The sequence below is a fragment of the Schistocerca americana genome, chromosome 7, assembly GCF_021461395.2.
Source record: "Schistocerca americana isolate TAMUIC-IGC-003095 chromosome 7, iqSchAmer2.1, whole genome shotgun sequence".
NCBI lineage: Eukaryota > Metazoa > Arthropoda > Insecta > Orthoptera > Acrididae > Schistocerca > Schistocerca americana.
In genome coordinates, this window is record NC_060125.1 from 268,803,419 (window position 1) to 268,825,033 (window position 21,615).

The 21,615-nt window shown below is 45.1% G+C and overlaps 1 protein-coding gene across 1 annotated transcript in view; it reads right to left on the reverse strand.

The window, feature by feature from the left end:
• The window catches only part of LOC124622644, a 162,795-nt gene that overhangs the window by 125,030 nt on the left and 16,150 nt on the right, over positions 1-21,615 (reverse strand). The window lies entirely within an intron of this gene.

Below are 21,615 nucleotides of genomic sequence, written 5' to 3' on the forward strand. Positions count from 1 at the left end.
TTGAAAGACGCTGACAGAACAGAGGGTACCAGCTCCCTCATTCTACTCATATGAGCACCTTTAAAAATTGTACCAAAAATTTTGGCACAGGAATATGTTCGCGCTTTTTTATGCTAAGAGGGAAGGAGAGAGTGATTATGGGTAAGAGACCGAAAAATAATAAATAGTGGAAGATAGTAGATTGTGGTCGTGGTATAGAAAGAGCGAAGGAGACTGCGACAGTGTGGGAGAAAGAGGGGAACACACTAGGAGTGGAAGACAGCTGATAGTGACAGATCAGTCTAGGAAAAGAATGAAGGAGACAGTGCCAATGGGAGAGGAACAAAAAGAAGGAGAAAGTGGAGATGGGTGAGAGCCACTGATAATGAGAGCAATGACAACGAGGAAGAGAGAAATAGTGACAGGGGAAAGAGATAGCAGCAGTGACAAGGAATGGATAAGACAGTAGCAGTAAGAGCGAACAAGCGGGCGACACCGACAGTGAGAGGAGACAGTAGTAGTAGGACAGAACGAAGGATACTGGGGCTATGAAACAGAGGACAATGATAAAACTTCCTGGCAGATTAAAACTGTGTGGCCGACAGAGACTCGAACTCGGGACCTATGCCTTTCGCGGGCAAGTGTTCTACCAACTGAGTTACCCAAGTACGACTCACGACCCGTCCTCACAACTTTAATTCAGCCAGTACCTCGTCACCTACCTTCCACACAGTTTTAATCTGCCAGGAAGTTTCATATCAGCGCACACTCCACTGCAAAGTGAAAATTTCATTCTGGAAACCTCCCGCAGGCTGTGGCTAAGCCATGTCTCCACAATATCGTTTCTTCCGGGAGTGCTAGTTCTGCAGGTTCGCAGAAGAGCTTCCGTAAAGTTTGGAAGGTAGGAGGCGAGGTCCTGGCGGTATTGAAGTTGTGAGGACGTGTCGTGAGTCGTGCTTCGGTAGCTCAGTTAGTAGAGCACTTGCCCGCGAAAGGCAAAGGTCCCGAGTTCGAGTTACGGTCCGCCACACAGTTTTAATCTGCCAGAAAGTTTTGTATCAGCGCACTCTCCGCTGCAGAGTGAAAATTTCATTACAGAGAACAATGATACTTATATTTAGAGAGACGCAAAAAGATAATGACAGTGAGCTGGGCTAGGTGAGTGAGTGAGAGTGGGTAAGTGGTAGCGGATGGGTATGAGTGACTTACACAGATGGACTAATGGGCGTGAGCGAGTTACAGTAAGGGCAGCTTGTGGGTGTGAGATACGATATGCGAGTGAAAAAGTGAGCGAAAATATTTGCATGGGAAAATTTTTGGGACTATTTTTGAATATGTTGAGGAAGATAGAATGAGGCAGCCGATACACTACTTTTTAGTCTGTCATTTAAAAATTTAGCATTTTATGTGATCCGACAGAGCATTTTTCTGACGGTTTATTCCACCTGGCTGGTATGCCTCTAGCCTCGCCCATTCTTTTTCCCCCGTCACACAGCCACACAAGCGGGCGTGTGCGCAATCCTGCACGCTACCTCAATGGCTGCGCGGCAGATCTCTGGAAGGTCAGTTCTCTCTGGCTGCAGTGCTGAGCAGACGGAAGTGGGAGGTTGCGCAAGGACCGCGTTAAGCAGAGCGGCGAGCCAGCAGCCAGCGCCGGAATGGAACGATCGCGTTACCGCCAGCCAGCGAGCTGGCCAATCTGAGATCCCGGCCGGCGATGGCGATGTCGGCGCTCGATATTAATTTCAGCCTCCAGTGGAGCCCGACGGCGCCCGGATAACCCGCTCGTCGCCCGTCCTCCCCCCCCCCCCCCCCCCCTCCTCCAGCGGCGTAATTTTATTTTGCCTATCGATTGCGCACCCGCCTAGACCGGCAGTGGCGCGCCACACGACAGGCGCCTATTGCCGTAAAAAGTTAATTGCCGGTTTTTTGTCTCTTTCTGGAGCAGAACCGAGGCAGGTAGGAGAGGAAGGGGGACAGGGGACCGACGCACAGTATGGGCCGATCGGCGGCCGAGATCTCATTACGCGCCGCTCCGCTCCGATTGATCCGCACTGCGGTTCGGACCGCTGATTTGCGTTTGTCAGTCTTCTTTTCACGGATCGACTCCGCCCCATCTGTCCTCCGCACTTTCGCCCGCAGGTAACGTTATCTTTCTCTCTTGTTCTCTATTCAGCAATTACAGGCACCTTTGATTACGTATCTGCTGCTGTCAAACTACTCGCCCTTCCACGCCAGCCACATATATATTCTGACACTTTTCTATACGCAGAAATACCAGGACCTTTCAAAAAGTGAAGAACGGTTCGATGTGACGAGCCGCGCAATTTCCACCCTCTCCACCGCCACCCCCACCGCCACCCCCAACCCCACCCTCCCTCCACCTTGGAGTAGATCTTCCATCCACAGTGATGAAAAAAGAATCACAACACCAAAAAATAATTAAAACAGAGTAATGAGAATTCGGAAGCACATATGTCTAGGTAACATATTTAAGTGATTAACGTTGCAAGATTACAGGTTAAGGTAATCCTGAGGAAACTAAGAATGTTGAATACAAGCATGCAAACGAGCATGTATTTGTTGTAGGGGTGCTGGTTGTCGGTTTCTGGGATGAAGTTCCATGCCTGTTGCGCTTGGTCGATCAATACAGGGACGGTTAATGCTGTTTGTGGACGACGCTGGGGTTGTCGTCCGAAAAAATCCAATCTGTGCTCAATTGGAGACAGATATGGTGATCAAGCAGGTCAAGGCGACATGTCGACAGTCTGTACAGTATGTTGGGTTACAACAACGATATGTGGGCGAGCGTTATCCTGTTGGAAAACACCTCCTGGAATGTTGTACATGAATGGTAGCACAACGGATCGAATCACCAGACTGACGTACAAACTTGCATTCAAGATGCGTGGGTTAACCACGAGAGTGCTCTTGCTGTTATTCTAAATCGTACCCCACACCATAACTCCAGGTGTGGGTCCAGTGTGTCTAGCATGTAGGTTGGCTGCAGGCCTTCAACTGGTCTCCTTACAGTCAACAGTCAACTCACGGCCATCACTGGCACCGAGATAAAACCAGCTTTCATCAGAAAACACAACACACCTCCACCCTGCCCTCCAATGAGCTCTCGCTTGACACCACTAAAGTCACAAATGGCGGTCGCTGGGGTCAGTGGCAAGCACGCTACAGGGCGTCGGGTTCGAAACTCTCCTTGCAGTAATCGATTTATAACAGGTCATTGTGTCGCTGTGGTATCATCTGCTGCTCAAATTGCTGCTGAAGACCCATTACGGTACGTCCCAGCCATACATCGAACACAGTGGCCTTTCCCCTTCCTTAGTGCCACGTGGCAGCCCGGATTCCGGTCTTCTTGCGACCGTACGTTCTCGTGACCACCACTGCCGGCAATCATGTAGAGTGGGTACAGTCCTACCAAGTCTTTCTGCATATCGCAGAAGGAACATCCAGCTTCTCGTAGCCCTATGCACACCCTCGTTCAGACTCAGTCAGGTGTTGATAATGGCGTCTTTGTGGCCTTAAAGGCATTCTAGACTAACATCAACTTACCACGTCCAGTCTCAAAGGTAGCTAACGTTCACGACCATTACAGCGCATATTTAAAGCAAACCTGATTTGCATACTCGTAGTGACGCTACTAACGCCACTCTTATGCGACTGGCACGAGATTTGAACAGACATCATCTTTCAGATGTAGAAACACGCCTACCAACTTTCGTTTATGTCGCACAATTCCTTCTTGGTGTACCGATTTCTTTTCCGTCAGTGTATTCTAGTAGACGATGAATCAAATGTAATCCGTGTTTAAAGGCTCTGAGTAATGTTCGATTTTCTCAATAGTATCTTAGATAGAACCTTTTAATATGCTTCCAGGTTGACTGCCTGCTGTGTTCTTTTACACTATTTCAAGGCCCATTTGCCCAAAACCCACTTTACCGCCCGCAACCTGCAACAGCTGTGCCGCGGATGTTTCCTGCACTGGTTCTACATCTGCCCGAGCAAACAAAAATCGTAACAATGCTTTTACTTATTTTATGCTTTTTCTTATGGCGTCTCTGCAGAAAAACCTGGGAATCGCCTGATCCATGGTATTAAACCGAGATGAAAGTATGTGAATATGAGCTTCTAGTACACCACCACCGATTACCAGTCCGTAGCATTGGCATAATGAACAGTCGCGGTTTTCACATTTGCTTAGCGATCTTATCACCCCATGTGTCCAGTGTTTCAACTGATGATGTTGATGAGGTCCCATACTCCGATGAGCGTAGGGGATGATGCGGGAGACCCGCACCGCTGTACTAGGCAAGGTCCTAGCGGAGGTTGTTTGCCATTGCCTTTCTCCAACCGTAATGTTGACGAATGATGATTATGAACACGTCACAACAACACCCAATCATCAGGAGGCAGGGAAAAACCCTGACCCGCCGGGAATCGAACCCGGGACCCCGTGCGCGAGAAGCGAGAACACTACCGCAAGACCACTGGTGCTTAATGCCAAGGTTACTATTGACAACAGCCTGTATTGAATCAACATTTTCGATTTGCTACTGAACTATCGGACATCGTAGCTTCCCGATTGTTTCAGGGCTAATCATTGCATCACCTGAGGATGCGAACGGCGCGAAGCCGGTAGTGTCCCCTAAAGCGGCTTGAAGAGTCTCCGTTTACTGTGAATCCCATCAACGTAAGAACTTTTTTTTAGCAAAAAATGGTCTACAGATTTTTAAATGTTGACAACTGTATTATTTTGCCATTTTTCGACCAGGCGCAATTCTCTGTTAGACTGTTTAATGACAGATTGCCTTGAGGCATAGGACCTTTCGTGTTGTGTATGAAAGTGTGGTTATGAATGTTGACAGTATGTCCCAAGATGTCTGAGGATAATTTTTTATACTATATCTTTTGGTGCATAGTTTCAGAAAAAAAGTAAGTACGTATCCAATTAGTTGAGTAAGGACGCTGATGGCTTCCCTTTTAAGCGTCCAATACGTAACACCACCACCATCACCAAGCAACTAATGGTGCTAGCAATGCGCTAAAAGTGAGCATGAACGGTAGTTCGTCGCTTATTTGCGTGATTTTAAAATGTGTGACAAACTTAGTGATCTCGTCAAATATGAGTTTCCTTTTGTAATACGCTTTCTAAGTAAAAAAAAAGAAAAAAGTGCCCTACCGTAATTTACAGACACATAACCGAATGAAGTTTGGGTTCGAAAAATGATGCATCATATTTGATGGTGAACGAACAAATATTCATGATGAAAAACAGTCAGGCCGCCTTTCAGCTGTGACTGACAAACTCAAACCGAAGATTAAGGAAAAAAATTCAACATATTAGACGTTTCACTATTGATGGACTGAGGTTGTGCTTTCCGAAATTTTGCGATCAGTTCTTATCATAATGTTTTCTGTGATTTGGGGTATAGAAAAGTGTGTCAGGTGGGTTCCACAACATTTGAAAGGTGAACACGAAAATCAACGATTAGGAACTACAAATACTATTCTCACTTGGTACGGCGAGAAGTTTTTCAACCACATTCATATTGGTGACTGGACTTGGGTTCCGCATAAAAGTCCAGAAACTAATCGCAAGTCAATGAAATGTCATTATTCACGATCCCGTCTAAACAAAAACAAAAAAAAGCCAAACACATTCTGAGCACCGAAAGGGTTGTGGCCAAGGATTTGAGAAAATGCAGCATCCCATCGACAGACCCTTCAGCAACTACACCGTCCGCAACGACTCGCCCACATTTTCCTCCGTTTACGAAAGATTTGCTTTGGCAGTTTCAGTAGCAAGTTTTTGAACATCCGTCTTATGCAGTTGCTGGGAGAGCAACAGGCAAACTAAACTTTATTGCAGAGTGTGTTTTTAGTGTGGAATAATGGGAAGCTACTGATGAGCAACGGTATTTACCAGCAAAAGAATTCATCTACTTTTCTAATCCCAAGGCAGCTGACGAAGTTTGGTGGAGGGTACCAATATCATTTCTCCCCCCTCCCCCCTTCTCTTTTCGAGATCATTACGCGAGCCGTATGTGCAATTAAGCAGAATGTTATCCGACTCTTCGTGGCACGTACGTTCTAGAAATTTGAATAGTAAGGGCTGTAATTTTGGCACCTTCCGATTCAAATATTTCGTACAATTCTTTATTAGTGTTTCCATCTCTAGCCATAACTGCAATACAATCTGCATTTGTTCCTATCTGACTGGATTTCTTCACTGTTGTTCCTCCCTCGTCTATATTTTGTTATCAGACTGTGTAGTGCTAAGTTAAATGTGACCGCAGAGAGATCATCACCATGTCCCACTCCGTCTGTAAAATAAAAGCTCTTTATGATTTTGTTGTTTTCCTTTCCTTTTGCCTTTGTGGTGTTTGTTGTCAACTAACCTCCTTATCTTGTCATAGACAGCCAATTCTTTTAGTGCTTTATACAATGCTGGCGTGTTAACAGCACCAATAACTTGTTTAAAATCAACGAACAGGAAGTGGAGATCTGTGTCACATTCATAAAATTTCTCCATTATTTGTCTACTAAAAAGAGCGGGTAAGCAGTGCCTGTATTTAGCTGGAAACCACATTGGTGTTCTCCGAGGATATTTTCAGCACATTCTCGTATCCTTTCACTGAGCACCCTATAAAATACGTTACAGACAGTACTCAATAAATTCATACCTCAATAATTTTCATAAGCTAACTTTCCTCCTTTCTTGTATACAGGATATGAAATTCCAGTTTTCCATATGTTATTTATTATAACCTTACTATTAAACAAGTCCTGATTGACTGACTCATCATCGCCCAGCACAAACCGCTACGGACAGAAACTTGAAATTTGGAGACGTTATGTTGACTATACTGTAGGCGCCTTTGAAGAAGGGATTTTCCGAAATTCCATCCCTAAGAAGGTGAAAGAGGAGATCAATGTGGTTTGAAAATAGCTGTTAACGCAATTTTGAAGGTAGAACTACAGAAATTGATGTTTGCTTTAAGTAAATCTATTTCAGCGTTTTTGGACATTCAAACCCTAAGAGGGTGAAATAGGGGATGAAAATTTTTATGTAAATATTTCATTATGTGGGCTTTTTGAAGCTAAATGTATGAAAATTTATATTTGAAGTCTCAGCTAGATATAAAAAGATTCGTGTTTCATTCTATGGGGGTAAAGTACGAAATCAGAATTTCTACGAAAATATTCCGTTAGATCTGATAGAAATAAAGAAATATTGTACTACAGACATCGTTTAAAAATGGACTTTTCGAAATTCCACCCCTAACGGAGTGGAAAAGGGGTGAATGGTTTTTGAAAATAGGTCGCCATTAAGGCTATTTTGAAAGTATAACTACGGAAAGTGGTACATGGTTTCTCGGTCAGAAATTAAAAAATAGGTGTTTCAGCATTCTTGAAAATTCAGTCTCTATGATATTTTCAATCAGATCATTAGTAAAGAACTAATAAAACATTTTTCAGTCTACGTCTATGAAAACTGATATTTCTATTCTGGGTAAGAAAAAAAAAGATGTTTCAGTGTTTTTGTTACATCGACCGTTAATGGGGTGTAAAAAGGGATTACAATTTATTTGAAAATATTTCGTCATCTCGGTTAGAAATAAAGAAAAATTTGTTAGGGGATGAATGTTTCCATGGAAATATAGCCACAAGAACTCAAAAGGTAGGATTAATAAAAACATCCGACTCAAGCTACAAAAACCGCGTTTTGATTCTGAAAAGACCATGTTTCTTGGGCTTAATTAGCTTGAAACGTTTTGGAGGTGTTGCAATTTGGGAACTAAAAAAGAGAGCTATTGAACAGTGACCACTACAGATCGACTTTGTCAGGATTGTGTAGAAAATGAAACGCGAGCAAAGTAGCGGCCCCTCATCTAGTATCTACTATTACTCCTACTTGGTAAGAGTCCCAGATTGATGAACAGCACTGAATAATCGGTGAAAGGAATGTTTTCTAAGCAACTTGATACATTTCCTTAAGGTTCACTCAATAAATCTCAGTCTGCCATATGTTTTCCCTCCTCTCTGTCTTAGGTGGTAATTACACTTTAGGTCTCATTCGGCACTCCGTTACAGTCTTCTGGCGTTTCAACATTCCTATAGGCTACACAGCGGCATCGTCTGCGAATAGCCCTCGGGCCCGCCAACGTTATCAAATGGTTCAAATGGCTCTAAGCACTATGGGACGTAACATCTGAGGTCATCAGTCCCTTAGACTTAGAATTACTTAAACCTAATTAACCTAAGGACATCACACACATCCATGCCTGAGGCAGGATTCGAACCTGCGACCGTAGCAGCAGCAGTGCGGTTACGGACTGAAGTGCCTAGAAGCACTCGGCCATAGAGGACGGCCCATCGTTATCCAGTACGTCTTTAATCCACACTGTAAACAGTACCGGCACGCTAACACTCCCTCGGGGTACTCGGGAAACTACTTTTACATTTATCGATTTTATTCCATTAAGAAGGACGAGTTGCGTTCGATCTGCAAGGAAGTCTTGGATCCAGTAAGAAATCTGGTCTGACACTCGCTAAGGGGATATTTTGTTGACTAAATGACATTGTGGAAGTGTATAGAATGCGTTTCGGAAGCCAAGGAACGCGGCATTAACCCGAGTCTCTTTGTCAACGGTGCTGTGGATCTGATGAACTAACAGAGCAAGCTGTGTGTCGGAAGATCTCTGTTTGTGGTATCCATGTTGACTTCTATAGGGGATATTTTCGTTCTCCAAAACCGTTATGGCGAGAGCGCATAAAAAAGGGTTTCTTAATTTTGCATCATATTAGCTCCATCAATGTAAGCATAAAGTTTTGCTTTTTTTCCCAATCGCTAGCTAACCTCCGTTGCTGCAGTAATTTACGATTAACTGCTGCTATAAGGGGAGAAAGCTGTTTCGCACAGATATTCTTCAGAACCTCTCGCGGTCCAGTTACCATTCCACTGTTGAACACTTTTAGTCGATTTTCTATTCCATGATCGCTTACCTCAATATCTATCATTTCGGCAATCGTGAGATGACTGAAAGGAAGGTTCCAATGGCTCTGAGCACTATGGGACTTAACATCTGAGGTCATCAGTCCCCTAGAACTTAGAACTCCTTAAACCTAACTAACCTAAGGACATCACACAGATCCATGCCCGAGGCAGGATTGCAACCTGCGACCGTAGCGGTCGCTCGGTTCCAGACTGAAGCGCCTAGAACCGCTCGGCCACATCGACCGGCTGAAAGGAAGGCTTTACTAAATAACGGCATTATGCTGTCAATTCACGATGCATAGCAGTCGCAGCGACGAGTTTTTTAGGTATGAAGATGACCTAAACTTTCTGAACTCGACTCTCAAATAAGTAAATTTGTAATTCAGGCCGTGTTACTCATACATTTCGAAAAGAGGAACCGTATTATGATCCGAGGTGAAAAAAGTTCGAAAGAGCGAATATAGTGTTTCGGCGTTTTCTTTGTCATCTTCTGTTTCGTTGTTAGTATGGTCACTGAACGACTGGACATATGATTCGACCCGCTTACTGTCTTCAGGTAAGATCAATTTCTTAGGATCCTTAGTCAGATGGTCTGGCCAACTTTCACTTTGAAATTCGTTGAATGCTCCTCGCATCGCTCTTCTCACGATCATTTTGACTTCATTCAGCTTCTGCTTGTCTACCAGGCTTCGTCTTCACTTGCATCAGGATGAAACTGTTTTTCCTTTCTCAGCATCTTTCTAAACGGCTGTTGGGTCACGGTGGTTATTTTCCTTGCCTGACAACATTATTCGACAAAGACTTCTCTACACTAAATTGTACAGTGCTTTAGATATGTTGGTTGGTTTAAAAGGGGGAAAGGGACAAAACTGCTTGGTCATCGGTCACAGTGCTTTAGAGTTTTACCAATTTGTGCTGTACATCTTCGTCCTCAGAGCTGAACATTTGATGCTGATTACTTAGATACTCTGCAACTTCTATCGTGCCCCGCTTGCAAATCAAAAATATTTTCCTCCTTTTGCGAAATCCCTTGTAACAATTGCTGATGCTTTCACAGCCTTACTATCTCCGATTCCATCCTCGATGTTAATTGCGTCGGAAAGCTCGGGTCTGTTAGTTCTAAGGAGGTTTAAGACATTATCCTAATGTGTCAGTTCTTTAACTCTCTGCTCGAAATAATTTTCAGACAAGATATTCAGAATTCACGGGGCGGATTTTGTGAAATGTCAGGGAGACGAAAGCGACAGACTTCTGAAAGTAATTTTGAAGTGAGAGATTTCCTGCTATTCCTGACATTTTAGCTTCTAATAGGTAAAACCACGACTTTATTCATAACCATCAACGATGACTCTCTGTCAGACACAATGCTAATGCTAATAGATGTATGATCATTTCCCATTATGATTACACACTTGCACACAACTTGCGCACTTCACAGATCTAAGACATATGAAGGCCGACACTTTCTACACACTAAACCCCTTTATTTTATTGCTGCACACTAAACTACAGCAGCAAAAGTCCTCTTGCCAAAGCTCCATTTGTCTTGAGTTAAAATCGTGTCTAATAAGTAAGAATAGATCAAGCACAGAAAAATCTATGTCTCTTTCTCTGTTATAGGAAAAGCATATTCCAAGTGTAATGTTAAACTGCGACACAACTGGAAACTTGAACCTAAGATTCAGGTACTGGTTTCCAGCAATTGGGCATTGATGAACAAATAGGTAAATAAATAATCTCTCGAAGTAATTATCGTCGAGAAAAGCATCCACGAAGCTATCATTCGTAGAATTGACATGTAACGGTTTATAGAACTTTAATTGTAGAGGGCAGACGTTAACGAATTTGCCTCATATACTTTACAATAAGGAATTGACCAATTTTTTAAATGTTAACTACCATCAATTTAACTCTTTTTTACGATGCAAGATATCCTGTAAGTGGAAATAAAAAGAAAATTATGATGCACTTTAATTGCATTCCTTTTGCTGGCACTCTATTCTTTCAATTGTGTCTCTTGCATTTCTTGCATTAGGTTGCTTTATTTGTACGCTTAACTAAATTATTCTTTCAATCTGAATAGCATAATACACCTGTAACCGCAATTATAGTTTGCTCAAAGTCACCTGTCGAAGTATGCCACGTGCGCTAGATAAAAGTACATTTGGTAAGTTAGATACCATGCTGTTACAGTAATAGGCTAGAGATGTTCAGTGTGAACGAGCTATCCATATTTCTAGAATACAAAATCCTTGTAGCAATCGATTCAGAACCTTTATCTTAATTGTCACGCTATTAAAACAATGCAGGGGCAGTACATTAATCAAAACATCGGTTGATATATGCTGCGCACAGGAGCATAACAAAAAACTGAATTAAAATATACTTTAATTCATTTTCATATTATACTTTCAGATACACTCAAATCCCTTACATGTACTAATGAGGAATTTTTGTAAGTCTCGTTCACATTAATCGAGGCTTGGAAGGATCTGTATTTTTTTACGGTTGTTTAAATCCACCTCTCCATACGGGCATGAGGCAGGCTATGGTAGAAACATTTTTCACTTCACCCTGTTGGCTTTAAATCATATGAGTCCGTACAAAATAATTAAAGGGTAAAACGTTTTAGAGATTGAAAAATAAATTTCATTATCGTAGTAAATATATATTGTTGAATTTTTAGTTGTTTTTAAGCAAAAACATGGTAAAGAAAGTTGGACGATCTTGAAGTACAGCACATTCCTTGAAAGTGGAAGTACTTGCACTTGAAAAAGAGGAAATTACGAGAGGGAAGTTCATAGATTCAACAGGGTCATAGTGTGCTGGCATACATTAATGGACCAGGTGGATTGTAATTAGAAGACAGTAGTAGTTGGAGTGTTTTATGGTGAGGCAGAAAGGAAGTGGGGGACAGGATTATGAGTCAGGCCAGGGTATAGAGAGAAAGTAATAGGGAAAAATGGAGAGTTAATGGGGTTATGGAGCCCTATTGTGGCGTAGGATAGAGAGAGGAGTAGGAGAGCCAATAAAATGAATAAATATCGGGGCAGGTTTCAATTCTCAGAGAGGGAGACGGTTGTAGCTTCGTGTGTTTGGGTGCAGAGTTAGTGGGATGTCTCAGTAAAGTTGAGACGACGTACCAGAATCGGAAATTAGGAGGTAACATTGGAGTTGCAGGAATCGAGGTAGTGGTTATTCTAAAACAGACGTTATCCAGGCCAATATGGCGTAAAGGAGCTTAGGTTGGATCAAGACTTTATAGGTTTGGAGAATATTGGAAATGTGCAATTCCCATGGTTAGCCAGTTAGCAGTTTTAATGTATCGTGAGCTTTCTGTTGAGTAGTTAGTAGATGGGATGTCTATGTCAGTCGATGCTCGAACGTTTGTACAAATATCCTAAAGTGTTAGTTAACTGGACAAAATGATCATAAATCATTAGGTAAATGTCACGCACGTGGAAGCTGTGGGTGATTTCTCAACCAATTATTGATTCTGTCTTGGAAGAGTAGACCTTGTGGAGCCACTTGATGCATAAGGAGGTAAACTGGTTGTGATAGAGAATTTCTAGGCAGATTACCTCATTTGATTCCAAGAAGCCTTAGTAAAACGTGCAGTAGAAAATGTTTTGAAGCATTGTATGGGTGGAATTTATAATACACACGTCACAACGAAGTTTTGCTTCTAAATAAAACATAGAAGGGTAGACATTGGGGCTGACTGCCACGCATTTTCATAAATTGAGGGTATCCAAGATGTACGAGAAACACTGCATTATGGCGAAACAGTGAAACCAAAATCATTTCGGGAAAAACGCAGAAACACATGAGCACACGTTATGTCAATACGAGATCACTTAGTACGCCCTAAACGTTCGTGTGTGAGACCATGTCTTGGGTATTGGTGGCGTTACTTCTGAACAGATCATTAACAGATTACAGGAAAGCTCCTCCTAGACTTTACTACCCTGCGACAGTTGTGGCAATGGAACGATTGGAGATTGCAGCGTTCTTGTCTGGGATGGCATCATGGTGTGAGCATACCCACCATTGCATGCTTTTTCTGTTGGTACTATGATCGGTGCAGTGTACAGGATGACATCCTACCGTGGTATGTGTAGCAATTCCGTTGTTTACACAAACTTGATTTTCATATTATTGAAGCCCACCGACAAATGGCTTGTTTGGTCGAATTGTCCTTGCAATATAAGAAGATCTAGAGTGGCCATTTTGCTGTCCAGGCTCAAATCAGACTCAGCTAGTATGGAACGATATAGACCGAAGGACTACGGCTCTAACAGCAGAGTAACATTATTGACTTCCAGGAGGTGCATACAGAGGAGAGTGAAGTATTATCGCTAATCATCGCATACTGTCAGATTCCTAGAAAAGGGAGACGCATGGCACGCAGTGGAAGACACCCGGTATAGACTTTTTGTACACATTCGATAGAGAAAGACCACACATGATAAGTGGACCATAACAAGTTTTACATTGTACCTTTTACGTGTTATCAGTGTGTCATACTCGACGCGTGTCTCAGGTCACCAGGAGCGAATGTCCAACTTCTGGGTTGGATTTGAAGAAGTTCAACTAACAGGACCTTATTTACTGTCATCCTGTGCGAGTAATATTTATTCCAAAAGTACTACTACAGTTGTTGCTAAATATGCCTCTTGTTGTCACCAACAGTGCACCATCCCACTTTAATTAGAATATACGATAGTACTTGAATAACCCTACCCCCATGAACCATGGACCTTGCCGTTGGTGGGGACGCTTGCGTGCCGCAACGATACAGATGGCCGTACCGTAGGTGGAACCACAACGGAGGGGTATCGGTTGAGAGGCCAGACAAACGTGTGGTTCCTGAAGAGGGGCAGCACCCTTTTCAGTAGTTGCAGGGGCAACAATCTGGATGATTGACTGATCTGGTCTTGTAACACTAACCGAAACGGCCTTGCTGTGCTGGTACTGCAAACGGCTGAAAGCAAGGGGAAACTACGGCTGAAATTTTTCCTGAGGGCATGCAGCTTTACTGTATGGTTAATTGATGATGGCGTCCTCTTGGGTAAAACATTCCGGAGGTAAAATAGTCCCCCATTCGGATCTACGGGCGGAACTCCTCAAGAGGATGTCGTTATCAGGAGAAAGGAAACTGGCGTTCTACGGATCGGAGCGTGGAATGTCAGATCCCTTAATCGGGCAGGTAGGTTAGAAAATTTAAAAATGGAAATGGATAGGTTAAAGTTAGATATAGTGGGAATTAGTGAAGTTCGGCGGCAGGAGGAACAAGACTTCTGGTCAGGTGACTACAGGGTTATAAAAACAAAATCAAATAGGGGTAATGCAGGAGTAGGTTTAATAATGAATAGGAAAATAGGAATGCGGGTAAGCTACTACAAACAGCATAGTGAACGCATTGTTGTGGCCAAGATAGATACGAAGCCCACGCCTACCACAGTAGTACAAGTTTATATGCCAACTAGCTCTGCAGATGACGAAGAAATTGAAGAAATGTATGATGAAATAAAAGAAATTATTCAGATAATGAAGGTAGATGAAAATTTAATAGTCATGGGTGACTGGAATTTGTCAGTAAGAAAAGGGAGAGAAGGAAACGTAGTAGGTGAATATGGATTGGGGGTAAGAAACGAAAGAGGAAGACGCCTGGTAGAATTTAGCACAGAGCGCAACCTAATCATAGCTGACACTTGGTTCAAGAATCATAAAAGAAGATTATATACATGGAAGAAGCCTGGAGATACTGACAGGTTTCAGATAGATTATATAATGGTAAGACAGAGATTTAGGAACCAGGTTTTAAATTGTAGGACATTTCCAGGGGCAGATGTGGACTCTGACCACAATCTATTGATTATGAACTGTAGATTAAAACTGAAGAAACTGCAAAAAGTTGGGAATTTTAATGATACGGGACCTGGATAAACAGACTAAACCAGAGGTTGTACAGAGTTTCAGGGAGAGCATAGGGGAACACTTGGCAAGAATGGGGGAAAGAAATACAGTAGAAGAAGAATGCGTAGCTTTGGAGGATGAAGTGGTGAAGACAGCAGAGGATCAAGTAGGTAAAAAGACGAGGGCTAGTAGAAATCCTTGGGTAACAGATGAAATATTGAATTTAAATGATGAAATGAGAAAATATAAAAATGCAGTAAATGAAGCAGGCAAAAAGGAATACAAACGTCTCAAAAATGAGATCGACAGGAAGTGCATAATGGCTAAGCAGGGATGGCTAGAGGACAAATGTAAGGATGTAGAGGCTTACGTCACTAGGGGTAAGATAGATACTGCCTACAGGAAAAGAGACCTTTGGAGAAAAGAGAGCCACTTATACGGATATCAAGAGCTCAGATGGGAACCCATTTCTAAGCAAAGAAGGGAAAGCAGAAAGGTGGAAGGAGTGTATGGAGGGTCTATACAAGGGCGATGTTCTTGAGGACAATATTATGGAAATGGGAGAGGATGTAGGTGAAGATGAAATGGGAGATATGATACTGCGTGAAGAGTTTGACAGAGCACTGAAAGACCTGAGTCGCAACAAAGCTCCGGGAGTAGACAACATTCCATTAGAACTACTGACAGCCTTGGGAGAGCCAGTCCTGACAAAACTCTACCATCTGGTATGAGACAGGCGAAATACCCTCAGACTTCAAGAAGAATATAATAATTACAATCCAAAAGAAAGCAGGTGTTGACTGATGAGAAAATTACCGATCTATCAGTTTAATAAGTCACGGCTGCAAAATACTAACACGAAATCTTTATAGACAAATGGAAAAACTAGTAGAAGCCGACCTCGGGGAAGATCAGTTTGGATTCCGTAGAAATATTGGAACACGTGAGGGAATACTGACCCTACGACTTATCTTAGAAGGTAGATTATGGAAAGGTAAACCTACGTTTCTAGCATTTGTAGACTTAGAGAAAGCTTTTGACATTGTTGACTGGAATACTCCCTTTCAAATTCTGAAGGTGACAGGGGTAAAATACAGGGAGCGAAAGGTTATTTACAATTTGTACAGAAACCAGATGGCGGTTATAAGAGTCGAGGGACATCAAAGGGAAGCAGTGGTTGGGAAGGGAGTGAGACAGGGTTGTAGCCTCTCTCCGATGTTGTTCAATCTGTATATTGAGCAAGCAGTAAAGGAAACAAAAGAAAAATTCGGAGTAGGTATTAAAATTCATGGAGAAGAAATAAAAACTGGGAAGAGCAGTTGAACGGAATGGATAGTGTCTTGAAAGGAGGATATAAGATGAACATCGACAAAAGCAAAACAAGGATAATGGAATGTAGTTGAATTAAGTCGGGTGATGCTGAGGGAATTAGATTAGGAAATGAGACACTTAAAGTAGTAAAGGAGTTCTGCTATTTGGGGAGCAAAATAACTGATGATGGTCGAAGTAGAGAGGATATAAAATGTAGACTGGCAATGGCACGGAAAGCGTTTCTTTCTGAAGAAGAGAAATTTGTTAACATCGAGTATAGATTTAAGTGTCAGGAAGTCGTTTCTGAAAGTATTTGTATGGAGTGTAGCCTTGTATGGAAGTGAAACATGGACGATAAATAGTTTGGTCAAGAAGAGAATAGAAGCTTTTGAAATGTGGTGCTACAGAAGAATGCTGAAGATTAGATGGGTAGATTACATAACTAATGAGGAGGTATTGAATAGAATTGGGGAGAAGAGGAGTTTGTGGTACAACATGACTAGAAGAAGAGATCTGTTGGTAGGACATGTTCTAAGGCATCAAGGGATCACCAGTTTAGTATTGGAGGGCAGCGTGGAGGGTAAAAATCGTAGAGGGAGACCAAGAGATGAATACACCAAGCAGATTCAGAAGGATGTTGGTTGCAGTAGGTACTGGGAGATGAAGAAGCTTGCACAGGGTAGAGTAACATGGAGAGCTGCATCAAACCAGTCTCAGGACTGAAGACCACAACAACAACAACAACTTGAATAACAGATACCCTCATCGTTCGACTGGATCTTTTTCCTGTGGGCCACTTGAAGCTGTTGGTGCGTGAAATCCAACCAAAAAGTGGCGACGAACTTGTCTATAATGTCGTAACTATCTGACTTATTACAGAGTTCACAAGAGGGTTATTACAGAGAGTGCAATCGAATATCCATCACTACAATCCATGCGTTGGGAATAGCAGTCGTCACTTCGTACTGATGATATTATAGTAATTTGTTGTTATAAGATGCAAATGTTTACATCAGTACAGATGAAAGTCATTTAAAAAAATTACATGAGCCTAAAGGTTTTGAACGTCCTATAAACTTTTTATTAAGGTCATTAGGCAACAATAAAATATTTTCGACATCGGTTGTTACTGAACCTAAAATGTCACTTCATGATGTCTGGAACCGCGAGACCGCTACGGTCGCAGGTTCGAATCCTGCCTCGGGCATGGATGTGTGTGATGTTCTTAGGTTAGTTAGGTTTTGGTAGTTCTAAGTTCTAGGGGACTGATGACCTCAGTCCCATAGTGCTCAGAGCCATTTGAACCATCATTTCATGATGTACATTGTTATTAAACTTTGGAAATTTGTCGTAAGGTCTTATGGGGCCAAACTGAAGAGGTCATCGGTTCCTAAGACACACTACTTAATCTAACTTAAACTAACTTACGCTAAGGACGACACACACACCCATGCACGAAGGAGGACTCGAACCTGCGACGGGGGAAGCCACGCGGACCGTGAGAAGACGCTTCAGACAGCTCGGCTACCGCGCGCAGCACATGATTGATTATTACTAGAGCATTTTGTAGGAGAATCAAGAGAAGAAAATTTCAGTACGCACTCGTGGTCTAGCAGTAGATGACCCTCCACGTCCAGAGCCTACCTGACCGTTAGGTTGCTCTAACCGTGTATCGAATGTATATGTTCGGGTTATATTCACATTTACTCATATCGGATCTACAAACCCATGTCGTTGAAGTCTGTGTGTTGCACGGTACTAGAGAATAATGAAACACAGTTTGCTTTTAATCATACACCGTGTCTTGCAAACACTATATGTAGGTTACCTCTTCCTAGAATTCCAAAAAGCGTTCAACCAGGTCGTTCACTATTAAATAAGATGCAATCATACGCAGTACCTTCGGAAATATATGATTCGTTTATTGAATATACAGTGTCCAATCCCATTAATGTGACCATCCGACAAAAGCCCGAATAACCACCTATTGCACAGCGGACCACTGCGAGATGTGCAGGAAGAGAGTCAATAAGGTCCTGGAAGGTACCGACAGGTATGTGGAACCTTGTTGACTTCAGTGCCGTGGCCAGCTGCACTGGGTTTCTCGGTTGGGGATCCATGGCATGTACAGTGCGATCGACGTTATCCACAAATTCTCGAATGGGTTGAAATTCCAGCAGTCTGGTGACCAGGGGAGTGAGGTAAACTCATCCTCTAGTACCTTCCGCCGCGGAAGTCGAATACGCAGCAGAACAAATGGACGTGGTCAGCCCATAGAGGGCTCCGCCTCCGCGGCGGCTATTCCGCGCAGCGGCTCTCGCGCAGCGAGGGCGCCACCGCTAAGCCACGTGAGACAGCTCCGGTTTCGTATATAGGGACCCGCTCTGCCCTAGTTCAGCATCTAGAGGGTTGGCTCCCCTCCTTCGAAAGCGTCAGATTGCGAAGCCTGGGCTACTCTCAGGGTGGAATCTCCGTCTTCGAAGATTGTGTGTGTTTGTCTGTCTGTCTGTCTGTCTGCCCGCTGCTGTCGCTGTTCGTTCGTTCGTCCGTCCGTCCGTCCGTCCGTCCGTCCGTCCGCCTGCCTGCTGGCTGTCCATCGCCGTCGTCGTAACCGCTGCCGCCGCCGCCGCCGCCTGCTGTTCGTCCGCCTGTTCGCCGCCGCCGACGCCGACGCCGCCTGCTGTTCGTCCGTCTGTTCGCCGCCGCCGCCGACGCCGCCTGCTGTTCGTCCGTCTGTTCGCCGCTGCCCATAGCCGACGCCGACGCCGCCCGCTGCACGTCCGTCTGTCCGTCGCCGTTCGTCTGCAATGAGTACTCCCACCTCCACCGTCATCTACACCTCCCCCTCCCCCTCTCCCACAGTCACTTCCTGGAGTGCCGCCCCTGGCCTCCCTCCTTCCACCTCCCCTTCCCTTCCCCCACTTACCCACCCCCCTATCTCCTCCCCTGCTGTATACCCACACCTCTACACCCTTCCTCCAGCCTCCACACCCTCAACAGCTCCCACTACTACCTCCGCCCTCACGTACGCCTCTGTTGCCGCCTCTGCTGCCGCCCCTCAGGTGGTTGGCTTCCCCTCTCTCACCGACCCCATCGCTTCGTCTTCTGCATCTCCTGCACGCATCACGTCGCGCCGAGCCACCATCGCCACCACTGAACAGGCTGCTTCTCCCGGTCCCTCCACTACGCCACAGGGATCTGCCACCTGCCACCTCCCTCTCCTCCCCGTCCCTCTCCCCTCCTCCCAGCCTCCAGTCTCCAAAAAACCCCAAAAGCGCGTCCTTACCGACTCTGCTCCCGCCACTTCCCACAAAAAATCAACACCACCTCCCCCTCCCCCTGCCGTCACCATGGACACCACCCCTCCTCCTGCCACCCCTACCTTGGCCCCCACCCTCCACACCTTTGTCCTGTCAACTCCCGATCCTAAGTTCCTCGACGCCCGTACCCTCACCAAGGAAATACGAAAGTACTTACCTGGTGCTCCCATCTCCCTACTCATTCCCCACAGGGACTCAGTCCTTATCAAGTCCCCGTCCCCATCCTTTCACACAGACCTCCTGCGAAAACTCCCACGAGTTATGTTTGGCCCCCACGCCTCTCTGACACCCTTCCTTTCTGCTTCCACTCCTCGTCAGCCCCAGCCTCCCCGTCGCCCCCCCCCCCCCACCTACACCGCTGTGATCACCAAGCTCAGCCCGGTGATCACATAGGATGAAGTGTTGGTAGATCTAAACTCCCACCCGAACTTGGAAATCCGCTCTGCCCGCCGTATCCACAATGCCTCTGGTCCCACCTACCTCATGCGGGTATTCTCAGAGTCCGCCCCATCCATAGACCATCTCCTCACCCAGGGTGCCCTGATATACCACCGTCGCCACCCTGTTGAATCCTCCAAATCCCCTCCCCAATCCTACCGTTGCCAGCGGTGCCTGATGTACAATGACCACCTGACTCCCAACTGCAAAAACCCCCCCACCTGTCCCCATTGCAAGGCCTCCCACTTTCTCAAGAACTGCCCCAACCTCGCTGCTCCTCCTTCCTGTAATACCTGCAATGGCCCCCATCCCACACACTCCCACAAGTGTAAAGCTAAACCCCCTCCAGCCACCCCTGAACTTACAGTCCCAGTTCGTCCCGTCGATCCTCCTGTCCATCCTAACAATTCCCTCCGTCCACCACCCACAGCCGAGGACATCATCCGGTTCATTACCGTTGTACTCCAAGACATTCACCCTTTTCAGCGCCCACACACCTTCCAACAAATATCCTTTGCTGCTTGCTCTGTTTTCCACCTGAACACCTTCGCCACCTACTCCCACAACCAAGCCCACTTCGCCTTCACCCGCCTCGACACCCTAGTTTAAGTCTCTTCCCTTCCCTCTCTTCCCCCCCTCCTTCCCATCATGGTGCAGCACGAGTCTCGCATCCTCTTCCAGAACATTCACTCCTTCCACTCCAACAAATACCTCCTCATGCACACCCTCTCCCACCACCAGGTCGACACCTTCCTCTTGAACGAAACCTTTCTCCAGCCCCACCATTCTATCCGCACCTCCCCCTATATCCTCCACCGCACTGATGCTCCTGGTCCTCGTGCGCAGGGTGGAGTCGCGATTGGCCACCTTAAGCATATCCCCGTTCGGCCACAACCTCTCCTCAATGACCCCACTGAACACCTTATCCTTAGCGTCTTCTTCCCCTCCCTCACCATTACCTGTGCCACCAACTATGTCCGCTCCACTGCTCCTCTTCCTTATGACTTCATCTCACACATTGACCACACCTTCTCCACCTATGTGATTGCCGCCGACCTCAACATCCATAGCCGTACTCCTGCTGCCCTTCGGCGGTGGCATCAGTTCCTCTCCACAATCCAGGGTGACCTTGTTCCCATTCCCCAGCACACCCGACCCGAAAGTAACACCACCCTCGATGTTGTCATTGCCTCTGCCAACCTCCTTGGGCGTATCACTGTCGCTGTCCTTGACCCCACAGGTAGCGATCACCTCCCTGTCCTTCTCACCATAACGTCTGCAAACCGCCCCCCTCCGGCTCCGCAACCTGCACCCTCTCCCAAGGTCGTCCATGACTATCGCCGTGCCAACTGGGATGCCTACTGGGACTCCATCTCCACCCAGGTCGAAAGCCACCCTCTTACCTATCGCCATCCTGACGACATCATCCGCGCCTCATCCTTCCTTCAAACGGTAATTACTGACGCCGTGGAAGCCCATGTTCCTACTAAAACCATCCACCCACACCGTCCCACTCTCCCTCCGCGGGCTGTCCTCCTCCTCCGTGAATCCCGCCGCCTCTATCGCTCCTTCCTCCGCACTCGTGACAGGGATACACTCCAACGCCACCGGCAAATACAGCGACACGTACGGAAC